The 25,168-nt window shown below is 43.3% G+C and overlaps 1 protein-coding gene across 6 annotated transcripts in view; it reads left to right on the top strand.

Moving 5' to 3' along the window:
* The window catches only part of BMAL1 (basic helix-loop-helix ARNT like 1), a 106,150-nt gene that overhangs the window by 11,447 nt on the left and 69,535 nt on the right, over positions 1-25,168 (top strand). For all 6 annotated transcript variants that reach the window (XM_054586083.1, XM_054586081.1, XM_054586079.1 and 3 more), the window contains exon 2: positions 22,458-22,530. The gene's annotated coding sequence lies outside the window, so the exon portion shown is untranslated. The remainder of the gene's footprint in view (positions 1-22,457; positions 22,531-25,168) is intronic.

Below are 25,168 nucleotides of genomic sequence, written 5' to 3'. Positions count from 1 at the left end.
CACTTGGTCATTTGTGGATGTTTTACCATCCTGGGGCATAAGGCAGAAGTCCAGAAAAACCTTGACTTGCTTCAGGGATGAATAGGTGAGCCAGTATGCTGTTCAGGTAATACCTGGTTGAAAAGCCAATAGCAGATTCTTGACATGAAGGATGAAAGATTTGCCAAATCTTCATTTTTGTTAGTATTGCATAATGTAGCTATTATTATTATTAACATTATTAATAATAGCACATAAACTCTGAGTATTTACAATCTTCTAAGTACTGTGCCAAGTGCTTACATGCTTTTCCCATTTAATCCTCACCATAGTCCTATGGGGTGGGCACCATCAGTCTCACTTTCTGGGTAGGAGGACTGAGACCTAAAGGTGCCTCAGCTGACAAGTGGAAAAGCTGTGATTCAAACCCAGGACAGTCTCTCTCCTGAGCCTGTACTCTTAGCAGCAACCTTCTTCCCCTTTTCCTGGTACCCTGAAATGCTTCCTGTCTCTGGTTTTGAGGTTTCTGAGAGTGCAGTGGGTCTTTGGAAGGCATTTAGGTTGATAGACATGTTGCTACACAGTGGTCTCAAGCTCACTGCAGCTCTCCCTTCTTTGCAATCACAGCTGACATCTAGCAGCTCTCATCGGTTGCTCTGTGGCTCATGAACAAATGGATGCCAACGATGAATGCAGCAGATTGACTAACTCTTACCAGCTAATGCATGCGGGGGGTTTTAAAGAGAGAAAAAGAAGACAGAAAAAGAAATTGCTCTGGGGAAATTTTGCAGAAAATGGTTTCAGTTTTCATGTTGATGTTTTTCAGAATCTCCCCACAAAAGCCTTTCCAAGTGCCATCATCCCGATGACACCATTTACCTCTGTGTGTGATTTACAGAGCACTTTTTACTGCACTGTTTTGTTTAATGTTTAGCACAACCCTATGAGAAGAGGTGAAATAAAGATAAGAGTTTAAGCGATTGTCCAGGATCCCAAAGCTAGTCAGTGGCAGAGCCCAGATTTAAACACTGTTTTTTCTGACTTTAACTTCTCTCTTCCTAAGTTCTCCTTTGCTTTCTTTATTGAAGATGTTCTCAAATGTATGATTTACTGTATTTAGAAGTCATCAGGCATCGTTAAAGTGAAGTATTTTGTGCTACACACTCTTACTGATTCAGAATAAAAGGTCACGTGATTGGTGGTTGCGTTGGGTTTAATTGCTTTGCACCTACTTTGTATGGTTCAGACTATACATAGATCCTTTGTGGTATATTATTGGGTCAACAGCCCTGCTAGCTTTAAAAATCCCGAGGCTTTAATAGAAGATAAAATATGGAGTTTACATAATTTATTTAAAAAGTTGACCATTCTGTTCTTAGTTAGAAATACAAGGTCCTATTATCACTTTGTTTCCATGGAGAAATTAACCTTGGCTCACGTCATTTCAGTTCTCAGTGCCTTTAGAGTAGATAGTGGTCTAGGCCTTCTATCTTCAATGTGTGGCTTCCACTTGGTGGTTGAAAGTGGAAGCTTTGGTTTTTACCATCTCCTAGAAGAAAGATCAGGGGGCACACATGTACTCATTTTAAGGGCTAGACCAGGAAATAGCACATTATTTTATCCTAGTGACCGGAACTTAGTCATATGGCTACATTTACCTGCAAAGGAGTCTGGGAGATACCTTTAGTTGAGAGAACATGCGTCCAGCAAAATCTTGGCTTTTAAATGATGCAGAGGAGATAGGACATTGTGGGAAGTTAGCAGTCTGCTACATTGTGGTATCAATTGGAAGGAGTAAATAAAATTTGAAGCTGGTATCAGGATAGCTGGGAAGATAGGAGTCCAGGGTCAGAATCTAGGCAGGCACACAGAAATCAGGGTACAGGCAGCCATCTAATGGTCAGGGCAGCTCATTGCTCAGAAACTAGGCAGCCAGGTTGAACCCAGGTACTAGAAGTAATACAAATAACCCAGCAGACTTCAGTTTTAAGTTAGAGGAAATTCTTCAGTGTGAGTGGTACAGGAGTCAGAAGACCTAGGTTTGAGTCAAGCCCTTCCACTTCATAACCTGGGACAAAACACTCCAGTAAATATTTACTTTATCATCTAGAATATAGGAGTAACAGGGATGGCCTTTCCTTAATGTGAGGATAATGAACAGGGAAGGGTTGTGGAAACTGCAGCCCCATGGAAGTGGACATAGCATCTGTGTTATTCACCTTTGTGTCACCAGCATCTAGCCCAATACCTGGCATGGACATATTTGTTGAGTGAAGTGTGAAATATTATGAGAGATGGGGGAGAATGCCTTGTCTTAAGAAGATCTTGATCCCGGGCAATCTTCTCCGCTAGGCAGAAAGGTTTTCTGCTGTCCACTGGCCAAGGCCTTGGGCCTACATGTAAAACCAGGTACCCCACCAGCATTTTGACAGACACCAGGACAACTCCTGACTGGGTAGCATATGATACTTAGGATGTGCTTGGCAAGACCATTTGCTTATGCCACTGTTTAGATGACAGAGTGCAACAAAACTGGAGATAGAACTTTCATTTGGATGTCGTGGTCGATGAATATGAACTAATCATTTTAAAATGGTTTGGTCGTGACTTATATTTAAGTTTTTTATCCATTTTGATTTTATTCTGGTATATGGTATAAGTTGGTGCAGGTACCAGTCCAGCTCTCCCAACACCATTTATTGAAGAGGCTGTCTTTACTCCATTGTATGCGCATGCCCCCTTTGTCAAATATTAATTGACCATGGAGACTTGGGTGTATTTCTTGGTTCTCTATTCTGTTCCATTGATCTATGTGTCTGTTCTTATGCCAGTACGAGACTGTTTTGATTATAGTGGCTTTGTAGTATAGTTTTATATCAGGTATTGTGTTTCCTCCTACTTTATTCTTCTTTTTAAAGACTGCAGAGGTTATTCAGGGTCTTTTTTGGTTCCATATAAATTTTTGAAATATTTTCTCTAGATCTGTGAAATATGCCATTGGTATTTTAATAGGAGTTGCTTTGAATCTATAGATTGCTTTGGGTAGTATGGACATTTTAATGATGTTAATTCTTCCAATCCATGAACACAGTATATGCTTCCATTTATTTGTATCTTCCTTAATTTCTTTCTTCAGTGTTCAATAGTTTTCCAAATACAGGTCTTTTACCTCCTTGGTTAAACTTATTCCTAGGTACTTTATTTTTCTTGTTGCTAGAGTAAGTAGGATTTTTTTTCTCTAGTTTCTCTTTCTGATATTTCATTGTTGGTGTACAAAAATGCCATCGACTTCTGACTTTGTATCCTGCTATTTTGCCAGATTCATTTATTAGGTCAAGTAGTTTCTTTTGGTGGAGCCTGTAGGGTTTTGCATGTACACTATCATGTCATCTGTGAATAATGACAGATTTACTTCCTCCTTTACAATTTGGATGCCATTTATTTCTTTTTCTTATCTGATTGCTGTGGCTAGAACATGACACCACAAAAGTCCTAGAGGAAAACATAGGCAGGAAAATTTCAGATATCCCATGTAGCACTATTTTTGCCAATATATCTCTTAGGGAAGGGAAAATAAAGCAAAACAACAACCACAACAACAAATGGGACTACATCAAACTAAAAAGCTTCTGCACAGCTAAAGAAACCAGCATCAAAGTGAAAAGGAAACTGACTGTGGGAGAACATATTTGCCATTGATAACATCAGATGACGGTTTGATCTCCAAAATATATAAAGAACTCATATGACTCAACACCAGGAAGACAAACTATCCAATTAAAAAATGGGCAAAGGTCCTGAATAGATACTTCTCTAAGGAGGACGTACAGAGGGCCCACAGACATGTGAAAAGATGCTCAACATTGCTAGCCATCAGAGAGATGCAAATTATAACCACAGTGAGATACCACCTCACACCTGTCAGAATGGCCATCATCAATAAATCAACAGATAACAAGTGCTGGCAAAGATGCGGAGAAAAGGGAACCCTAGTGTTCTGTTGGTGGGAATGCAGACTGGTGCAGCCACTGTGGGAAACAGTATGAAATTTCCTCAAAAAAGTGAAAATGGAACCGCCTTTTGACCCAGCTATTCTGCTGCTGGGATTATACCCTAAGAATCCTGAAACACCAATTCAGAAGAACCTATGTACCCCTATGTTCATTGCAACGCTATTTACAATTGCCAAGTGCTGGAAACAGCCTAAGTGCCCATCAGGAAATGATTGGATCAAAAAATGGTGGTACATTTATACAATGGAATACTACACAGCAGAAAAAAAGAAGGAACTCTTTCTTTTTGTTGACAGCATCGATGGAAATGGAGAATATTATGCTAAATGAAATAAGCCAGTTGGTGAAAGACAAATACCATATGATCTCACCTATAAGAGGAATCTAATGAACAAAATAAACCAATGAACATAATAGAACCACAGGCTTGGAAACATGGAACGGACTGAAAGTGACAGAGGGGAGGAGTGAGGGGGATAATGGTGGAAAGAAGGGGAAAGGACTAGACAAAGAACATGTATGAAGGACCCATGGACATGGACAGCAGTGTGGGAATTAGCTGTGGGAGCCGGGGGTGGGATGGGTAGAGGAAGGGAAAGGTGGAAAAATTGGGACAACTGCAATAGAATAACAACAAAAATATTAATTAAAAAAAAAGATATATAAAAAAATAAACTAAATGGTTTGGTCCACTTGGCAGATTGGAAGATGAAACCTACCCAAAGCCACCAAAACTTGATTTCTTGCTTCAAAATAATCTGATGCAATTATAAAATTCTGTTGATTTGGAAAAAAATATATGACTTATTCAAAACAATAACTATTTGTTGAAAATATGATAATAGGTAAGAGGATACAAAGATGAGTTTAATGATTCTATATTATGGGCTATTTATTTTCTAGCAATAGGATTTTTTTCTTTTGCTGGGAAAGTGAGGGTTCAGTGGAATAATCAGGGTTTTTTAAACTTTATGAAGGATTACTTTTATTCATTTTGTTATTTAATTTGTTCACTATGAGTGAATTTCTTTTTTAGAACTCATTGGAGTATTTTAAAATGGACTTCACTGGGAAAAAAGCAGGAATTGAAATTATATTCACAGTATGCACTTGACTTTGTTGAACTCTCATGCATAGAAGGAGGGAAATGCACCAAAATGTTAATAGTGGTTTTCATCTTGTGCAATAAGAGGTGATTTTTATTCTCATGTCCTTCTCTGTGGTTTCCTATTTTTTTTGAAATGAGCATGTATTACTTTTATAATCATAAAAGTCTAATTGAAAATTAGTCCCACAAAGTAATACTCTCCAGCCAAGTCAAGAATCTTTATTTTTGGCAACCTGGCCTGGGCTATAAACCCTCATATTAACTCAGACCTATACTGATTATTTTGTGACTGAGGCGTTGAAGAACTTGTTAGAAAAAGGATGTTTTCCAGAAGAAAACTAATGGTTTATTATGTGTTAGGAAAGATGTCCTGAGTAGCTGTCCTCCTAAAATTTGACTAGCTTTTATTACAGTCACTTAAGGTAATGAACTTGGAAGGTTTCCCATTGGCTGTGTGACTTTTTTTTCCCCTTTATCCTACACTCCTATGTTCTTCAGGTACTCCTGACTCTCTTATCCTGGGATGGGGTGACCCTGTCCTTTGTCTTTCAAGCTCCTTTCATTTCTAGTTTTCTCATTTTACATCTTCTCTATCTGTTCAGGACTTTATAGATTCCGTTGTGGCTTCTTCCCACCAACATTTTTGTGAACTGAAGAGAGCTGATTGTTGTTCTTTTCCCTGTAGCAGCTCCTCCTTGCTCTCAGTCATTGTTCAGGCGAGTACCTGAACAGTGCTCCTGGGATGCAGTAGAGAGGTGGGTCAGGACTGCAGGGATGGGCAGGGACACTGAGCTGCCTGAGAACCTTGGGGAAGGCACTGGGCCATCCCTCTGACATTTGACCCACACCTGCAGGGCAGTCTCTGGCATGGCTCTTGGAGATGACTACTTAGTATTTGAAGTCAGGCAGCCTGCAAACCTCTGTTGAGTTCCTGCAGTGTGGCAGCTACTCTTCTAGATGCTGGATAGGCACAATGATGAGCAAGGTAGACCTTACCTCTGCTCCCATGCTTACAATCACAGATTGTAAACGTCCCTGAGGTAGTTATAGGGGCCCATTTGTAATGGAGCAGGAGGATCAGAGTTGGCTGGGATGGTTCCAAGACCTGGCTACTTATATGTCCCTAGTACTTTCTGCTGGGGAGGGCGGAAACCAAGGAAACCTTGGTAAGGCTGAGCTGCCTCTCCCATTCAGTCAGCCTAGACCCAGGCAGGACCTGCAAGAGGAAGCAAAAGCAGAGGCATGTGTTTGGGGGCTGGCTCTCTTGGTCACTCCACCTGCCCATCTTTGGACTGCCTCAGGGGCTGGCCCACCTTTACTGAAGAGTAGTGAGCCAGTTGGCACGGAGGGTCCGTATTTGTGCATGCTGCAGCTTTGTCTGAAGGTAAGCGTGTATCTTCTCCCTTACATTCAACTTTTAATGAGTACTAGCGTGTCAGTGTCCCTCCAGTGGGATATTGGGCTATTACCTTCAGGAAACTAGTTTTAATTAATTCCTCCCAGCCTCCTCATTACTCAACTGCCCCCAATCTTTTTCCTGGTGGTCCTGAGTCTGGCATGTTTTTACAGTATTTTTCTGTGCTTTTGCCTTTCTGAAACTCTTGCTGACCAACTCTCACAGGTTCTTTCTGCATCTCTGTCTGCTTGGCTTTTGACAACCCAGAAAAGCTTGGAGTTGGGCAAATGTTAAGTGATTTCCCTGAGCGTCCTTGTTGAGTCTTCTTTTATATTATACTTCTCTGTCAGATCTAGGGCTTGGCCATCCATCCTGTTCTTTGTATCCCTTCTTTCGGAAAACAGGGACAAATGGGACCCTCATCCCATGGAGACTGAGCACTTTCCTCCTTTGGACGTTACTGGTAGTGACTGTGTGTTTCGGGCTCTTCTCCTCCCACCTTCCTGTTCAAAGAACAAAGCCTTGGAAGCTTGCCTCACACCATTTTGATTCAGTGTGGAAAACTTCAAATTGTCTGCCTCCTGAAGGACTCATTGGCTTCCACAGCTCCCCATCCCTCACTCACCCACCCTTGAACTGTGGCATTTAACCAGAGAACAAGTCATTCATCAGTGATCACTTCACACTCCTACCAAGGCCCACTAGGAAGGCTCTTTGTTACTAAATTTTCTTGGGTGGGTGGTGGCGAAGCTTGTTACTATTCTCATTCTTTTGGTGTTGTTACCATTCCTTTAAAAATATATCTACATACATGCATATGCATGTATGTATGTTTATATAATCTCCCTTTATATATAATAAGAGTCTTTAGAATGAATGTGGCCCTCAAAAGCCTGGATTTAAACCCTGACAGTAGTAGTGACCCTTTGGGAAATATACCCCTTTGGAAATATATCCTTTTGTTCCAGATACTTACTGGCTGAAATTTGTAAAGTTTTGTTCCAGCCTTAGTTTCATAGCTCTCCCTGGTTTCTGAGATAACTTGGGGTTCACCAAATTCAGCATCCAGAAAAGTATGTACTCCTTGTATTCACCCCTTAAACTCAGACTTGTCGAGGAAAGCCTTTTGTTGCAGGCCCAGTGCCTGTGGCACTGTGGGCTTTTAGGAGCTTTTACACATGGTCATCACTGAAAATGTAGTCAGGAGCTTTGGGGACTCAGAGGGCCAAGGCTCCTGTTTGGAGTGTGCCAGCCCAGGCATTTCTGTAATGGCCTTTTACTTGGCTACAATGTGGTAAAGTGCATCCAGTTTGCCCTGGGGTAAGCAATTTTATTTCTAAAAAGTTTAATCCAGAAGTTGTTCCTTAGGTGTTCTGAATGGCTGTCCTCCTTGTGTGTTTTGACTGGCTGATACTGTGGCCTGGCCTTGGTCTGGCTGGCCACAGCTGTCTGGCACGTACCCTGTACCCCTCTTTGCTAAGGAGAAAAGGAAAAAGTGGGGTTTTTCCCTCTGTTTGGAGACAGGACAAGCCTGGATGAGGGAATCATTCATTCCTTCGATAGCAATTGAGGGTCTGACACATTGGGAAGCCACTGGAGTGTTGAGAACAAGAAAGTAATACCTGATTTAGGTTTTTTCAGGGTTCTTCTGGCTGCCTGTGGACTGATGTGGGGAGGACAGCTGTGGAGCAGGGAGACAGGTTAGGAGATGGTTGCCCTGGTCCAGGAAGCCACACTGTCTTGGATGCTGCTGGTCGGCATCCAGGTGAGAGTGAGCAGGGCACAACCGTCCTTCACTGGCCGTCCTGGCTATTTGCCCCAGGCTCTAGCCCCCCGAACCATGTGCCTGCTCTTTCCTAAGTGTGCCAGGCCCTGCTCTATGCCTGATGCTGTCATTCCACCTGAAATGTTCTCATCCTCTGCTTCCTATCCTTGTGTTTCTGCCATTGCCTCACGTAGCAACGGTGGGCAAGTTGCTGTATCTCTCTTGAGCTTCGATCTCTTTATGAAAGAGTAATCATTGAACCTACCTCAGGGGACCGTGAGTATAACACAATATATAGTTGAGTGTGATGATTGCAGTTCCGTCTGAAGCAGCCTCCTGCTTCCAACCTTGCCCCACGACTGTGTGCTGTCTGCCCAGTGAGCCCATGAAGCAGAGGTCAGATCAGGTCATGCCTGTGGTTTAGAATCCTCTACACAGTAGCTTCCTGTCTTACTCAGAGGAAAAGCCAAATCCTCAGCATGGTCCACAAGGCTTCCCGGTACTTCTCTGACCTCATCGCCCACCCCAAGGCTGGCGTAGTTCAGTAGGCCAGGTTCTGCACTTCAGTGGCACCCCCCTGAGTTATGCAGTGCACAGCTGTGTGGCTGGACACACCGATCCTGCCGGCCCCTCTCCCTCCACTCCAGCCATTGGCATCCTCGCTGCTCTTCAAGCACACCAGGCAGGCTTCCTGTTCAAGCGCTTTCTACTGACGGCCCCTCTGCCTCAAATGCTCTTCCCTCAGGTGTCTGCATGGCTTTTTCGCTGTCACATTCTTCAGCTCCTCAAATGTCACCTTGTTTCAAGTTGTACCATCCAGTTTACTGTCCCATAGATGGTCCCTATTTTCTTTTTCTGCTTTCTTTTTTTCTGTTAGAACTCATCACCATCTAACATATTCTACAGGTTACTTACCTGTTTGGTTTATTGTCTGTTTTCTCTCAGTAAAACATAAGGCTGAGGGCAGAGACTAGTGTTTATTTTGTTCACTGCTCCATCCCCAGTGTCTGACAAAGATAGTAGAGGTTCAGTAGTGAAGAGTGATTGAATTTGCAATCAAGCAAGTGAAGTATCTGGTACAGTGCTTAGCATACAGTAAGTACCCAGTAAATGTTGGCTGCCATTATTTTTATTGTTTTTGTTGATTAGGTTTGAGACACCAGCTCCACTTTGGCTTTCTCGGAGCCCTTGTTCAGCCCATTCTCGGGTTGAATTGAATCACCCCACCTGCACCTTCTCTCTCAGTGTGGCATTTATCACGCTGTGTTAGTGGGGGTTATCGTACTCTTTTCCCTGCTTGAGTCCAAATTTGTAGGGCAAAGACTGGCTTGTTTGGATTTGTGTCTTAACTGCCCTGTGCCTTCTAGTCAGCATGTAGTAAGAGCTCAGGAAGTGCTCACTGCAGGCAGCCAGGACAGGTGGGAAGAGCTCTGGAATCAGTCAGGGTCCTTACCAGCTGTCCCTGCTCCAGCATCACTGCCTAGTGTTTGCAACCCCGCTGGGTGGGTGGGGTGTGCACGGGAGAGATTGCCAACCACTTAAACAATAGAGTTGCTAAGGTTATATTCAGGGTAAGTTTTGGGGAGAAGAGGGCCTCCTGTGCATAGTTCTTTGGATGACAGCATCTGAGAGACCTGCTTGTTCCACATGAGAGTGTCTGGCTCCTTGGCTGCTCAGGCCCCAAGAGATGGGGTCGTTCAGTGGACACAGTATGAGCAACATCAGTACATTTGGAGGAGGACCGGGAGAATGAGAGAAAACTTGAGCCGGCTCTTAGGGATTTGGGGTTGGGGAGGAGAACATCTGGAGGTGACATAAGGAACAGGGGAGCAGCCCCTGTCCAATCTGGGGAGAGGGTGAGTGGCTTGGGAGGCATGATTAGGTAGGTGGTTTGGACCATATAAGGGAGAACCTTAAATACCAGGGCAGTGACTTTGGCCTTTGGTATTAGTGGGTGGGTGGGTGGGGTGGGATCCAGAGTGGGGATTCTGATGGAGTAGGAGAACGAATCAAGGGGGTCAGGGGATGTGGGGAGGCGTTCTAGAGTCATTTTTCTCCTATCCAGACAGGAAGTTGTCTTGTTGGACCCACTGATGATGGCACAGGCTTTGCCATTAGGGACCAGCATTGACACCCACAGGGCGGCAGAGTTTCAGCTGAACCAACAAAGTGCAAGAGCCTGAGTAGTTAGAGGTGGGGGTTTGACATGGCTGGGGTGCAGAAAGGGGACTTTTTCCTTTGGGGCAACTGTAGGGGCCCTGGCGTCACCAGGATTTTCCTGCACTTCCCTGGTTGGGCTCACCTATTCATGGGCCACTGTTTCACTGTGTCAGTTGGGTCCCTACACTGTGTGCTGACCCAAGCGGCCCAACTCACCAGTCAGTCTTGTACCAGGCTGCACTCCAGAAAAGCTTTAAATCCAGAGACCGGTAAACTCAGGATCAAGTGTCAGCTCGGCCAGCAGCTCTCTGTGTGACGTTGGCCAAGATGCTTGTTTTCTTGGGGGTTCACTTTCTTTATCTACCAGATTAGCAGCAAGCAAACTAAATCCCTGGGTTCTAAGCCACAGACCCTTAGATCTCTCCTATCTTGGGTCAGAATTAGCCTCAGAGGCTTGGCAGGGACTGAGCTTTCAGGTGGGAGCCCAGTAGCCACACTATGGAAAGGGAAAGGCTTGGCACTGAGGGTGCCAAGGGTCTTTGAAAATTGTTTACTCACCCAGGGATTGATAGATTCTACAAAACTAGAGGGGGCTCTTTTCCCACTCCCCTCGCCTCCTTTGGGATGGAATTCCTAAAATGACCGTGGTTGGTGGAAACTCCCCTCTATCCAGTGCTGCGCTCTAATCAGGGCCCCTGCCCCGTGCTGAGGGTTCTGATTTTCCTGCGGCTGCTGCCACCCTCTCCACGTCCCCCTCTTAGCATCCCCCTAACTTTCCTTGCATCTGACTTCAAATCCTGGGCCTAACCTTGAAGGCATGAACACACATCCCTACACATTTGCATGCCCTTTACTCTTAAGATTATGACCCCAGCCTTTTTTCATGTGCCTCCCTAGTTTTCATCATGCTTATTTAAGATAGCTGCATAATATTCTATCAAGGGAATGTCTTCAATAAGCCATGAGCTGGTAATGGGGCATTTAGATTGCTTCTAATTTTTGCTCTTTCAGCTAATGCTGCATTAAGCCATCTTTGTGTATTACAGAATCATTTCATTAGGTTGACATTTATCTAGCTAATGGCAATGGCCCAAGATTAGATAAAGAATCAGAGTTTCTTTTTTCAAGAAGAATGTCATGAGAATATATTAAATTTTTACTTTAAATGCCAGGAACGCCTTTGTCATGTTTTCCATGAATGAAGAAGGAAGGTAACGGTAATGTGAAATCAGATGTAAGTGAAGATTGTATATTTACAAATAATACATAACTTGTTGCTTGTTCCTAAGTGTGGAGGTGAGCCAGAATATTCTCTTATGGAGTAACCTATTTGCTCAAAGAGAGGAATTCTGTATCCCTATATCTTTGATGTTTTGATTAAAACAATAACAAAATAAAATAAACAGTGGCCCCTTTTTAAGGATGTTTCTAAGAAATGCCCTAAAAAAGGTTAATTAAATAGGATTTCTTAAAAAATGTGTCTCCCTAAGTCAGAGAGAGCCTGTCAAAAAGCATTGTCCTCTTAGCAGTGGAAGCAGGTTGCTAATGTGCAGAAAGGATTTGGCTTTTCCTTGGCCACTAGGAAATGACTGAAATGAAACTGACAAACAAACATCATGGATTTGGCCCCCGCCCTCCCCCCGCAGCACTCTTTTGAGCCTGAAATCTGTGTGGGCTCAGGGATGAAGGGAAAGGCTTCCTCTCTCCTGCTGATCTGTTGTTTCAGTCTCTGGTTGGCTTTTGCATTTAACTTAATCCTGCAAATGTTTACTGAGTCTTTACAGTGTATAAGCTCACAGGGAATAAAGATTTGGGTAGGAAAAACCCAATACATCCTTGTTTCTGAGGAGCTCATGAACTGGGAGTGGGAAGGATAAAACAAGTTTAAAACTGATGATTACTCAAGGGAGATTAAGTAGAAAGCCCATCTCTAACAGCCCCACCCTGTTCCAGAGAGGTGTTATGGAGTGGTTGCTTTTGTCAACAACACCTTTTAAAGGGCTGGCTGAGATGGAGGCTGGCCATTTCCATCAAAGGGAAAAGGCCTGAGTAGAGGAAAAGGAGATGGAAGGACATGGGGTATGTTTCATGTTTGGCTGAAGCGATGAGCACATGTTTTAGTGGTCTTAGTTAACACTATATGCCAGGCATGGTTCTAAGAGCTTTATGTGTATATTAGCTCATTTAATCCCTGCAGTGATTCCAGGAGGTACTATGATTTGTTTCCATTTCACAGATGAAGAAATAAACATAAAGCAATTAACTAACTGCCCAGGATCATGCTACTAGAGAGCTAAGATTAGATCCAGTTGGTCTGGCCTCAGAATCTTTCTAACCACAAAGCTGTCCTGCTCTAATACAGGGAACGAACAGGCCCTAGGACCAGAAAAGTAGGCAGACACTGTATTTTGCAGACTCCTAGAACCAGCATTTAGGGGTACAGAGGTAGAAGAGGGGCCCCGGATGGAGGTGAGAGGCATTGCAGAGATGGGGATGGGGGAGGTTGGTGAGAGCCCTGAGGGACCACCGGAAGGAAGAATTTCAAGGAGAGGCTTTGTCAACAAGGCTCATCCCTGCAGGGAGTTCCAGGAGTTGAGGCTGAGAGTAGGTCTGAGTCAAGGAGAAAGCCAGGAAGGCCTTCGGAGAGGGAGCAGCTTGGCCACACACATGGGCAGCTACAGCCTGGGCTCTCCTGACTGCACAGTGCTGTCCATTCTTGAAGGGTTCTGTATTTTGAAGATGGTGAAGCAGGCACAAGATTGGGTATCATTGTCTGTGTCCTTTGATCAGTTGAAAGAGACGAGCATGACACAGAGGGGCAGGTGAGAGCTGGCACTGCTAATTTGGCAAACCCTGTGGCTTTTCTGCAGCCTAATGATTTTTGAAAGCGGTTTGCTAGGCTGAGGCACAAGTGTGACTCCCTCCTCTTAGCCCTGAGGCAATTGCTATTTTTCCTGGAAAATTGGGCCCACGTGGGCTCTCTGTGTGGTTTATTTGAGTTCCACTTTTATAGCCTTATTACCTTGTTCCCATGATGCAAGAGGCCTCTCTTTTCTCGAGCTTTGCTGTGAAAATTGTTTCTTAAAAGGCATAAAGTGATCTCTTATCATTTGGGTGGTGCTCTCGCCCCAGCAGCATTTTTCTGCAGACTTGACACTCACTTTTCATCACCCCTGACACTGGTTGTCATGTTTCCGTAATCACTGGCAATTTACTGAGAAATTTTAGGCAGCTCTTGAATCTCACTACCTAGGTGTTAGCCACAATTTCTTCCAGAAGAGTTTGTGCGTGTAAATATCCATTCAGCATGCAGCTCCTTCCACTCTGAAATGTGGTCCTACTAATAACCTTCCTAGGGCCTGATACCCAGCCTTGTCCTCCGACCTTGAGTCGATGACCAAATAGTTAGCATTTGTGGAGTCTGAGCTGTTACCAGGCACTGTACGAAGGGATTTATGTTCATGATCTTAATTATTCCCAGCCTCTATACAGAAGGTACTACTACTACCCCCATTTTACAATGAGGAAACTGAGTCTTAAAGAGGTAGTTATTTGCCCCGTGTTATTATGCAGCTAGTAAATGGCAGAGCCAAGCCTTTCTCAGGCCTTTCTGACCTTGGAACCCATGTATTCCATTCATTCATTCAATAATGAACATTGTTTCCAGCATGCAAGACGCTGTACTATCCCCAAGTGATACAGTAAAGGGAAGAGGGGGGAAAAGCTTACATTCAAATTTGGGGATATAGAGAAAAATAATAATAAACAAAATATGCATTATCCTATATGACAGCTGTTTTCAACTGGTGTGGCGCAAGAGACACACTGATGTCCCGCAAGAACTTTTAAAACATGCAATACCTATTTAGTTAGGGGCACTGACTGACCTCTTTCCTTTAGATTGTCAATTTAAAAAGTGATAACAGCCAACACAACAACAGCCATCTGGTGTGAATGAATCAGATCAGCAAAAAAATATGTTTTTTTGCATTAAAATGTCCGTACTACCCTAAGTAATCTATACATTCAATGCAATTCCTATCAAGATTTCAATTATGTATTTCACAGAACTAGAACAAATATCTCAAAAATGTATGTGGAACCACAAAAGGCCCCACATAGCAACAGCAATCCTGAGAAAGAAGAACAAAGTTGGAGGAATCACACTACCTACTATCAAACTGTACTATAAGGCCATAGTAATTAAAACAGCATGGTACTGGCATAAAAACAGACATATAGATCAATGGAACAGAATAGAGAGCCCAGAAATAAACCCACACCTTTATAGCCAATTCATATTCGAGAGAGTGGGCTAAAGATAGTTTATTCAATAAATGGTGTTGGGAAAATTAGACAAATACGTGCAGAAAAATGAAACTAGACCGCTGTCTTATATCACACACAAGAATAAATTCAAAATGGATTGAAGACTTAAATGTTAGACCCCAAACCATAAAAATAGTAGAAGAAAACATAGGTAGCAAAATCTCAGACATTGCTCATAGCAATGTTCTATTGGATGTATATCTCCCCAGGCCACGGAAACAAAAGAAAAAATAAACAAATGGGACTACACCAAACTAAAATGTTTTTGCACAGCGAAGGAAATCATCAACAAAATTAAAAGACAACCCACAGAGTTGGAGAACATATTTGCTGATACATCTGATAAGGGGTTAATACCCACAATTTATAAAGAACTTATAAAACTCAACAGCAAAAAAAAACAAACAACCCAATTAAAAAATGGGCAAAAGACCTGAATAGACACTCCTCCAAAGAGGAGATACCGAGGGCCAATAGACATATGAAAAAATGTCCAGTGTCACTAATTATTAGAGAAATGCAAATAAAAACCATAATGACATATCATCTCACACCTGTCAGAATGGCTCTCATCAATAAATCAACAAACAAGTGCTGGCGAGGATGTGGAGAAAGGGGACCCGTTTTGCACTGTGGGTGGGAATGCAGACTGGTGCAGCCATTGTGGAAAGCAGTATGGAGAACTTCAAAAATTAAAAATGGATCTGCCTTTTGACCCAGCGATCCACCTTCTGTAAACATATCTGAAGGAACCCAAAACACTAATTTGAGAAAACATAACTACCCCGTGTTAATTGCAGCTTTATTTACAATCACCAAGATATGGAAGTAGCCAAAGTGTCCATCAGCAGATGAGTGGATAAAACAACTATGGGGCATTTAAACTAAGGAATACTACTTGGCCATAAAAAAGAAGAAAATTTTACCCTTTGTAACAGTGTGGGTGGACCTGGAGAACACTATGCTAAGTGAAACAAGCCAGTCAGAGAAAGATAAATACCACATGATTTCACTCATATGTGGAATCTAAGGAACAAACTGAACTAACAAAGAAAATGGACAGACTTACAGAAGGAGGGCAGAATAACGGTGGGGGGAGGTTAGAAGGTGGAGGGATTGAGCAAAAAGGGAAAAAGGACTCATGGACATGGACAACAGTGTGGGGATTGCTGGGGGGAGGGGAGAATAAGGGGACTAAATGGTAACGGGGAAAAAATACAATACAGATTAAATATAATAAAGATCTTTTTATGCAAGATATAAAAATATATATTTTATGGTGTGCCCCAGAATTTTAGTAATTAGTTTATGTGTGCTATGAGATTTTAAAAAAGGTTGAAAATTGCTGCTATATGATAATAAAAACTATAGCGAAAAAGCAAGGTGGTCTGCTAAGAAATATTGAGAGGATTTTAAATAAAGTAGTCAAAGAAGGCCTCACTGAGAAGGAAATGAAATTGTTAGGTTAGGTAGCAAACAAACCCCTAAATCTCAGTGTATCAACTTGAGATAACTTTATTTCTTGTACATAAAAATTCTAGTGTGGCTACTCCTGGTTAGCAGACATACTTCCTTGTGATTATTGAGGAACTCATACTTCTATCTTGTGGTTCTCCTCTCTTAAGGCCCTCAGATTTTTATCCATTCAGCTGGAGGTTGGGGAAAAAGAGAGGATTTTTTGGCAATGTTTTTATGGGCTAGTCAGGAGGAAGCATACATCCCTCCTACCCATTGCCGGAACTCTGTCACATGTTTACATTAAACTGAAGGGAGGCTAGCCGCGTGCCCACAGGAAAAAGCAAATGGGTTTTGATGAACTCATGGCACAGTGGATGCCACAGTGAATGTGGTGAAGAGGTGAGCCATTTGTTTAACTAGGGGAAGAGTATGAGGCAATGGGAACAGCAAGGTGAAGATGGCCATAGTGGCTGGAGTCGAGTGAGGAGAAGTTGAGGAGAGCAGTAAAAGGTAGAGCCAAAGAAGTAATGGTGGCCAGGCCATTGGGGTTATTGTCAGGACATGTTTCCATGGTGAATGACAAGGAGAGCCAGGAACACGTCAAGATTTTGAAAGAGGGATGACACGATCCGAATTATTTCTTGAAAGGGTCATCTTGCTACTGTGTTGGGAGTAGACTAAGGGAACAAGGAAGATTCAAGGAGAAAAGTCAGAGTCTGCTGGAGTTACCCAGATTAGCAATGAGAGGAGCCAGGTGCCAGGAGGCGGTAATGGTAGAGACGGTAAGAAGTGGTTGGATTTGTAAGCCACGGTAAAAGTGAAACAGGTTTTGCTGTGGGATTGGTGATGTGAGAAAAAGAAAGGAATCAAGATTGTTCTGAGGTTTTGCTTTTGCCTAATGACTATTCTCACTTTCTACCCTCACAAGTAAGAAGAGGAGGAAAGTTTTTGGAAAAAGATACCTGAGTGCCCTCTGGGCCCTGACCTACCTCCCATGGCCTTTTCTCCTCCAAAGCACTTTCTGCAACACAGACAGGCAATTTTCATTCATAACTGAGCTGTCAGATGAGCTGTGGGCAATTGTAGCTCCTCCCAGCACAGAGCATAGATGAGACAACAGTGGCAGTGGTCTAACACCATTATCTGGGGCCTTCAGGCCAAGCCTTGGGGCCCCCTTGGACTGATGTGGAAGGGGCCCAATGTTCCCCCAGGTGGCTGAGAGATGCCTACACAGGCTACTTCTAACCCCTGTTGTCTGTCATGTAAAAGCATAAGTGTGTTTGGGAGTGGGAGCAGAGACAGTTTCCCTGGTTCTTCCTTGGCAGTCATGACCTGCCGAAGTAGAAACTAGAAATGAGACTTTTTAATAGACAGTGATCTCACTGGAGCATAGAGGAGGAGAGAGTCTATGTTAAACAATGCAGGGTATGAGCTAGGTCCTGGGCAATGGCTAGGTATTGTGGTTTCATTAGAGAGGAAAACAAATAGACTGTTCCTACCCTCAAGACAGAGGTAGATGCATATGGCTAGAATACAGAAAGAGTTGTTGGGAAAGTTATATTTAATATTTACACCTAAGTATTTATTTTTTCAGTGATAGCAGATAGTATTATCCTTTTAATTTTAGTGTCCACATGTTCATTGCTAGTATGTAGAAAAACAATTGTTTTTTATTTTTATCTTATATCCTGCATCCTTGCTAAACTCACTAATTAGTCATAGACTTTTTAAAAATATATTCCTCTGGATTTTCTACCTAGACAGTCACATCATTTGCAAATACAGATTGTTTTATTTCTTTCTTTCCAATTAGTGTGTTTTTTATTTCCTTTTGTTGCCTCTTGTGCTGACTAAGACTCCCAGTACTTTACTGAATAAGAATGGTGAGAGTGGACATCGTTGACTGTTCCTTATCTTGGGGGGAAAGTGTTCAGTCTTTCACCATTAAGTTTGTTCTTAGCTCTAGGGTTTTTTCCAAAGGTCATTTGCACTTTGCTGGTATGGGTGTGGATAGGACATGAGATTTTCTGTGGTGTTTGGCTGAAATAGAATAGTTATTATCTACAAGTTTTCTGCCTTGCTGGATGGAGCAAGCTTTATTTTATTATTTTTGCCTATGCCTATTGACATTGCCAGGTCACTGGCTTCTTCAGTTTCAAGTCATAGATATGTGAGGCAACAAGAAAATGCGGGGAACTCTTCACAGTGTTCTTCCTGGGGTCCTGAGGTCCCTAACAGGTCTGCCTTCATCACTCTGTTTTTCAGAGTCTTTTCATGTTTGTTTTATATATAATGTCCAAGTTTTTAGTTGTGCTTAGCAGGTGGAATAGAGAAAAGCATGTCTATTCCATGTTCCTGGAAGTGGAAGTGGTTGGGAGAAATTAGAGAACATAGGTTGGAGCCAGTTTGTGAAGGGCCCTAATAGCAAGAGTTGGACTCTATACATGGTAGAAGCGCCAGTGGAGGTTCAACTTCACAACAGTGTGGAGGAATAGTTGGGTTGGGGGAGAGTCAGGGCAACCTGGAGGCTGTTGCCTGGGTCCACGGGGGAGATAATGAGGTTCTAGACTATGACAGTGGACATAGGGCAGAAGGGAGATGAGGCAGGTCCACATGGGCAGTGTGGAAGTGCGAACAAATGAGGTTGAGTTTGCAGCTTCTAGTGTGGGCAACTAGCTATGAGACTGGGAAGGCAGGGGAGGAGTGTAAGTACAACAGAGGGGGTGTATTCTAGGCATTTTCGAGCACATCAGGAAATTTGGACTAACCATGCTTCCCTTCAGGGAAGGCTCCACGGAGGAAGCCTGACTGCTGCGTACAAATCCAAGAATGTGCATTCTGGGCAGAGGAAACAATATGGGAAAATGCACAGATACAGGAAACAGCATGGTGGGCCTGCTGAGACTGCCGCTAGCTGAGGCATAACAGGGGACTTGCTGGTTCCATAACTGGGAAGGAGGCTGTAGGAGTTCACAAAATGGAGAATTTCATACGGGCAGTGATGCTGTCGGTGGTCTGTTTGGCTCCTTGCCTTCTCTGTTCTCTGTGTGTTTGCATCAGTCTTTTCCACTACAGAGAGGCCACCCTCCCTGTGGACTGCCCTGCTAACAGCCCCGGTTAACAGTTCCAGTGAAGGGAGAATTCCTGTCTCTGCATCCATATATCAAGTCCAGAGGGAGGTTCTGATTGGCCCAGCTTGGGCCATGTGCTTGTCCTTTTGGACCAGTCACTGTTGCTAGGGGATGGAGTATTCTCACCTAGGCTGGATCATTTGCTCATCCCTTTTGGGAAAAGCAAGGTCCTTCTAAGAAGAATGCAGAAAAAAAGCATCCAGGGGAGATTTAAAAAAAGGATATTTACCATGGCTTACTGTAATATGTCCTTAAAGAATGTATAGTATGGCAGCATAGTAACTTTTTAGAGGATTAAGCAGGGGCCTTGATCAAATTCAGGTTTACTTAAAATCATCCCAGACACTCTATGAGATTGTAGTTGGAAGAAGTAAATGGCTAGAAGTGGAGAGACTGGTTAGGATGCTGCTGTAGCTCCAAGGAGAACTGATGAGACCTTGGTTAATTCATTTGGATTTCACCACCGGCCAAAGCATCAACAAGGTGGTGGAAGGGAGAGAGAGACTAGAGACAATCAGGCACACAGGGCTTGGTGAGCAGCTGGAGGGAGCAGGGGAAAGAGGGGCTTAAGGAGGATTCGCTACCACCACCAGGGGGGCAATGGCTGTTCTCTGGAAGGCTAGCTTTATCTTTGGAAACTAGTTATTAAGTGGTGGCAGACTCAACACATCTTATTTCTTCTTGAGAAATGTGAGTGTTGTTGGCCTCTTGTGTGCACTAACTCAAAAAGGAAGCTGATTGATTGTATTTTTCTCCTTTTAAAAAGTTTCCTTTCTTTAAGAATTCAGATAGGAGATGTAGTCAAGACTTTCAGTCAAAAATAGATGAATGGGAAGAGGTCACTGGCGTGAAGTTCCTACCTCCCCCACCAGCCTGTCCCAGGGCTACTTTAGAAACCTCCATTCCTTTGGCACTGTCCTTGCTAGGAAGACTCTTAAGGATTTTAAGGAAACAAAAAAGATATAATCTGACATATGCTCTCACAGAGTCCCTCCCTTCTTGAGACTGGACTAAGGGTGGAGGTAAGAATGACATCAAGAAAGAGTAGAAGCAGGGACACAGTTAGAGGCTATTGCAATAATCTAGGATGGTAATAGTGGAGGGGGTGGGAAATGGCCATATTCTGAATATATTTTAAAGATAAAAATCAGTTTTGATGAGGACTAGATATGGAGTAAGAGACAAAGAGAGGAGACAATGACTTCAAACCTGTTGGCCTGGGCAACTGGAAGACCATTGGATTAAGTTGAGATGGGTAAGATTCTGGGAGGAGCAAGTCTGGAGGAAGGTCAAGGGGTCTGTGTTAGACATGTTAAGCTTGAGACATTGAACATGCCTTATATGGCCCTCTTGTCCACTTGATATCCTACTTGGAGCAGGCAATGAGAATTCAGAAGAGAGGCGCAGGCTTGGAGAGAAATCTGGGCACCATCAGCATATATCTGACATTTGAATCCCAGAGACTAGATGTGATCACCAAAAGGGTGATTAAAGGTATACAGAGAATAGATGAGAACAAGCATGGAGCCCTGGGACACTCTGACATTACGAGGTAGGGATGTACGGAAGAAACAACAAAGGGAAAGAACAATCAGTGAGATGGGTAGAAAATCAAGAGCACTATCCTGGAAGCCAGCTGAAGAGAATAATCAAACAAGACAGAATGATTAACTGGTAGCAAAAGTTGTAAGATGAGGACTAAGACCTGCCCATTGGATCCAGCAACATGGAGGATAGGTCTATGTGTGCTTTTGGACCCCAGTTTAACCTTTCAAATAAGTCATTGTTCCTGCCTGTAAGGAGAATACCATTGTGCAAAAAGGGTCATTTAAGATTGACTGAAATAAATCTAAGGTATGAAGATAGTACCAGGGGAGTCCAGCAGAAGGCAACAGAACTTCTGGCTTTTATGGGGAGAGTTGAGGTCAAATTCACTGATGTCTTCATTTGTTCTTTCATTCATTCATTCCACAAATATTTTTGGGTGCCAGGGACTGGGAGGAAGGGAGATGGTGGAGTTATTGTCAAAAGGTATACATTTTCAGTTTTGCGGATGAGAGGAGTTCTGGAAATGAATGGAGATGGTTGCACAACAATATGGATATATTTAATGGCACTGAGCTGTGTACTTAAAAATGGCTAAGCTTGTCTATTCTGTTTTGTGTACTTTATCGCAATAAAACAATCAGAGAGGAAAAAACCCCTCTTATCCCCCACCACCACCACATCATGAACTTAGTTGGGAATATGACATTTGAAATGGGTGGCATTTCAGTAGAAGGAAATAATGTGGAGAGAAACAGAGGAAGACCTCCGGCCAGAGGGAATGCTGAGAGGGAAGGGACTGGCTATCAGTCCTTCGTGCCCAGTTTGTAGGGTTTGGTGGGGGAGACCGTGCAAGCTGAGCTTGCAGCATCAGGTTGGGCCAGTTGGTGCAGGCCTGGCAGCCAGGCTGTAGAATTGGGCTCGCCTTCTTAGATTCTGGGAGCCTCTAGAAGTTCCTGCCCAGGGGAGTGTCATTCCAAAGGTGTACATTTAGAAGATTAATCGCATTAATCCTTCCTGTTAACCCATTGTCTATTAAAAGCTGTGGCATTGAGACATGTGTTTGTGTGGTGAAAATTGTAGGCCAGCAGAAAGTTAGATTCCCAGGCATGTGTTAGTGAATTGAGTACGTTATTTTTCTACCCATTTTACAAATATTTACTGAGGACTATCTAAATGTCTAAATGAGGACTATCTGTAGTGTGCTAGGCAGTGGGTGTAAAGGAAGGAATGAATTTACTAAATCTCTTCTCTTGATAAGCCTACAGTGTAGGGAACCCCATTCCTAAATAAGATATCATGCTGCATTGTACCACAGTGTTGCTGTAAACATCGCACCAGAGTTCCAGGGGAGCTGAGAGGAGAGTGTGCCTTGCCTGCCTGGCCACTGGAGATGCTTCCAGGGAGAGACTGTCCAGTGGGTTTGAAGGATGAGCAGCACTTTCTAGGCAGAGAATCGGAGATGGGCATCCTGGGAGGGTGGTAAATCAAAACTTGTTGGGAGTTGTTAAGTTTAAAGAAAATGTATAAATATTCTCTTTTAAAGCTAAACTCTTATTTCATTGGCTTTTAGGTGATACTGGCTAGAGTGCATGCTTTTGGACCGAAGCTCAACTTTTCAAATGTGGAATCCTAGGCCTTCATCGGTAAGTTTGTTTGATGCCTTCTTACCAAATTAGGCTCTCGCGGGTCAGTAGTTACCATTGCACTGCTCTGTGGAAGTTACCAAGCCTGGCCGCTGGAGAAGCCCACAGCAGAGGTGGAAAGGGCCCACAGGAGCAGTGGGCTCCCAGTGCAGACTTCTGCGGTAGCTGGGGAGAGGGCGCCACAGGAGGCACACCCCAGGTTGTAGGGGTGAACGCAGCTGGCCTCGTGGAGAGGCGGGCGGAGCTTTGGCTTTGTTTGAAGGAAAAGTCCAGGGAGGAGAGAAATAAGATTTTTGGGCTTGAGACCGTGAGTGTAAAATATAATGAAGGTGGGCTCAGCAATAGACCCGCAGGAACAAAAACTTCATCAGAAGGAGTCATGGGCAAGAACTTTGGAAGGATCTGCTATGTCTGATTTTTATAGACCAGGGTCAGCAAACTTGTCTATAAAGGATAAAATGGTAAATATTTTTGGGTTCATGGGCCCTGTGGTCTCTGTCATAGCTACTCAACTCTGCTATTGAAGCATGAAAGGAGCCATAGAGAATACATAAATGATGGGTGTGGTTGTGTTCCAGTAAAGCTTTATTTACAAAATAAGTAGTGGGCTAGATTTGGTCTGTGGGCTATAGTTTGCCCACTCCCTTTCTAAGCCCTGAATACTGGGCTAAGGCACTTGGACTTTTTCTTGTAGGCCATGGGGAACCATTAAAGTTATTTTGAGCAAAGAAGTGAAATGGCCGGAGTGACAGGTTAGGAACATTCATCTGATATCTGGACAAGAGACATGGGCCCTATTCAAAGTCAGCAGCAGCGATCCAGGCATGAGGTCATGTGGTTAATAGTGGTTACAATAAGAGCAAAGGGCCAATCAAAGAGCTATTGCAAAGGGAGAAGGACAGGATTTACAGTCTATGCTTTAAATCCTAAAGCATAGGATTTAAAGACAGGAGCCAAAGAGGATGAAAATGTAAACTTGAGAGTTTACAATGTTACCATTGTCAAAAATGTGGATATCGGGTGTGGAGAAGAGTGGTTGATGTGTCTGGTTTTTGACCCGTTGAATTCGAGGTAACAGTGGTTCATAGGAAATGTCCCGTAGACAACTGGAAATGCAGGGCTGAAGCCTGGGCTCCGAAGGGCAGGCGTGGAGATGTAGAAGGGGCGCCATCGGATTACTTAAGTTCTCCCCATAAGGAGCAGAGGGCTGAGCCCTGGGGGTGCAATAACTCTGGGATGGAGAGGAGGTGGAGGAGATCCAGAGGCCAAGGAAAAGAGTGTTCCAGGAAGGGAAGACGACAAGGGAGAAGGGATCTGAAGGGAGGCTGCCAAATTTGTGACAAGGTGGTTACATTTGGCCTTGAGGAATGTGATGTGTGATGCCCCAAGAGGGGAAGAGGAGAGGAAAAAGTGGGGAGGAAGCCGGGTTGCAAAGGATTGGACGGAAATGAGGAGTAAGAAAGGAATCAGAGACATTAATAACGTAGACCACGCACAAGGGAGACACATAAGATTTCAGTGTTTGCATATCAAAATAACTTTTTCTTTAGCTTTGAGGCAGGCAAAGCATGCTGTGACCAGTTCTCATTTCCTTCTCTGGAAACAAGCTGTGTTTCGGAGTTTGCATATACATTGGGCTTGCATTGTATTCTTATGCTCCCTTTGAGGTGTGGTGTTCATAGCTCTGCCACAACTTGCACCACAGAATCCAGCCCATGTTTGGACTCTTGCCATGAGACAAGATGTGATCTGTTCGGGAAATACTTGCATTTGGCTAAGTTTGGAGGACCAAGAAATTGAAATAAAACGTCTTACTGCAGAGTCTGCTCAAGTGTGGTAATTCATTCAATTAGATATTAATTTATACTCTGATTATTTCAAATGCACCTTCTTTAGCTTGAATTCTAAGTAGCTTTTGGCTTGGTTTATGGAAATATAGAAGTTGAAAGATAGAATAATAAAAGGAACAGGTGTCACTGGTTTAGAGCCACCATTTATCGAACACTCACTGTGTACCTGGTACAGTGCTGAGTGCTCTGTAGCCGTCACTTTAGTTTATCTTTGTGACAACCTGTGACTTGGGAAGTAGTATTTTCATTTCAGCAATAAGGAAATCAAATCATAGGTTGAATAACCTGCCCAAGGTTACAGGGAACTTGAACCCAGCTCTATCTGACCCTTAGTTTATGCCACTCCCTGTTTTCTCCCATCTAAGTCTAGAATTTCTCCTCCTACGTACATAAAAGTACTAGAGACAGATTGAGTTCTTCCGGTTAAATATTCAGAGACTCTAGTGGGTGTTGCCACTTCCTAGGCGTCTACTAAAAGGGTGGAGGGAGTGTGGGATCTCTGGAAGAGACTAAGACCAAACTTCACACTTACTTTAACTGTTTCACTAGATAAAGTTTTCCTTTAGTTGGAGAAGGTGGCAGCCTTGGGCTTGAAAAGGAAACATGACAGTCAGATTCCAGTCCTAGCTCTAAGGCAATTATAATCTACTTTCTGTTTAAATGCTTGGTATTTCTCTGCTCACCTCCAACTTCAAGCTTTGAAGACAGGCTCCTATTTTGTCTTGTTTAGTTCTGTGCCCCCAACATGTACATAGTATCAGACCTGTGGCTTGTGCTCACTAAATATT

The sequence above is a fragment of the Pteronotus mesoamericanus genome, unplaced genomic scaffold, assembly GCF_021234165.1.
Source record: "Pteronotus mesoamericanus isolate MK-2021 breed Mesoamerican mustached bat unplaced genomic scaffold, CSHL_Meso_final contig_90, whole genome shotgun sequence".
Classification (NCBI taxonomy): Eukaryota; Metazoa; Chordata; class Mammalia; order Chiroptera; family Mormoopidae; genus Pteronotus; species Pteronotus mesoamericanus.
The sequence above is the reverse complement of the archived record's forward strand: the minus strand, read 5'-3'. Positions and strand labels throughout refer to the sequence as shown.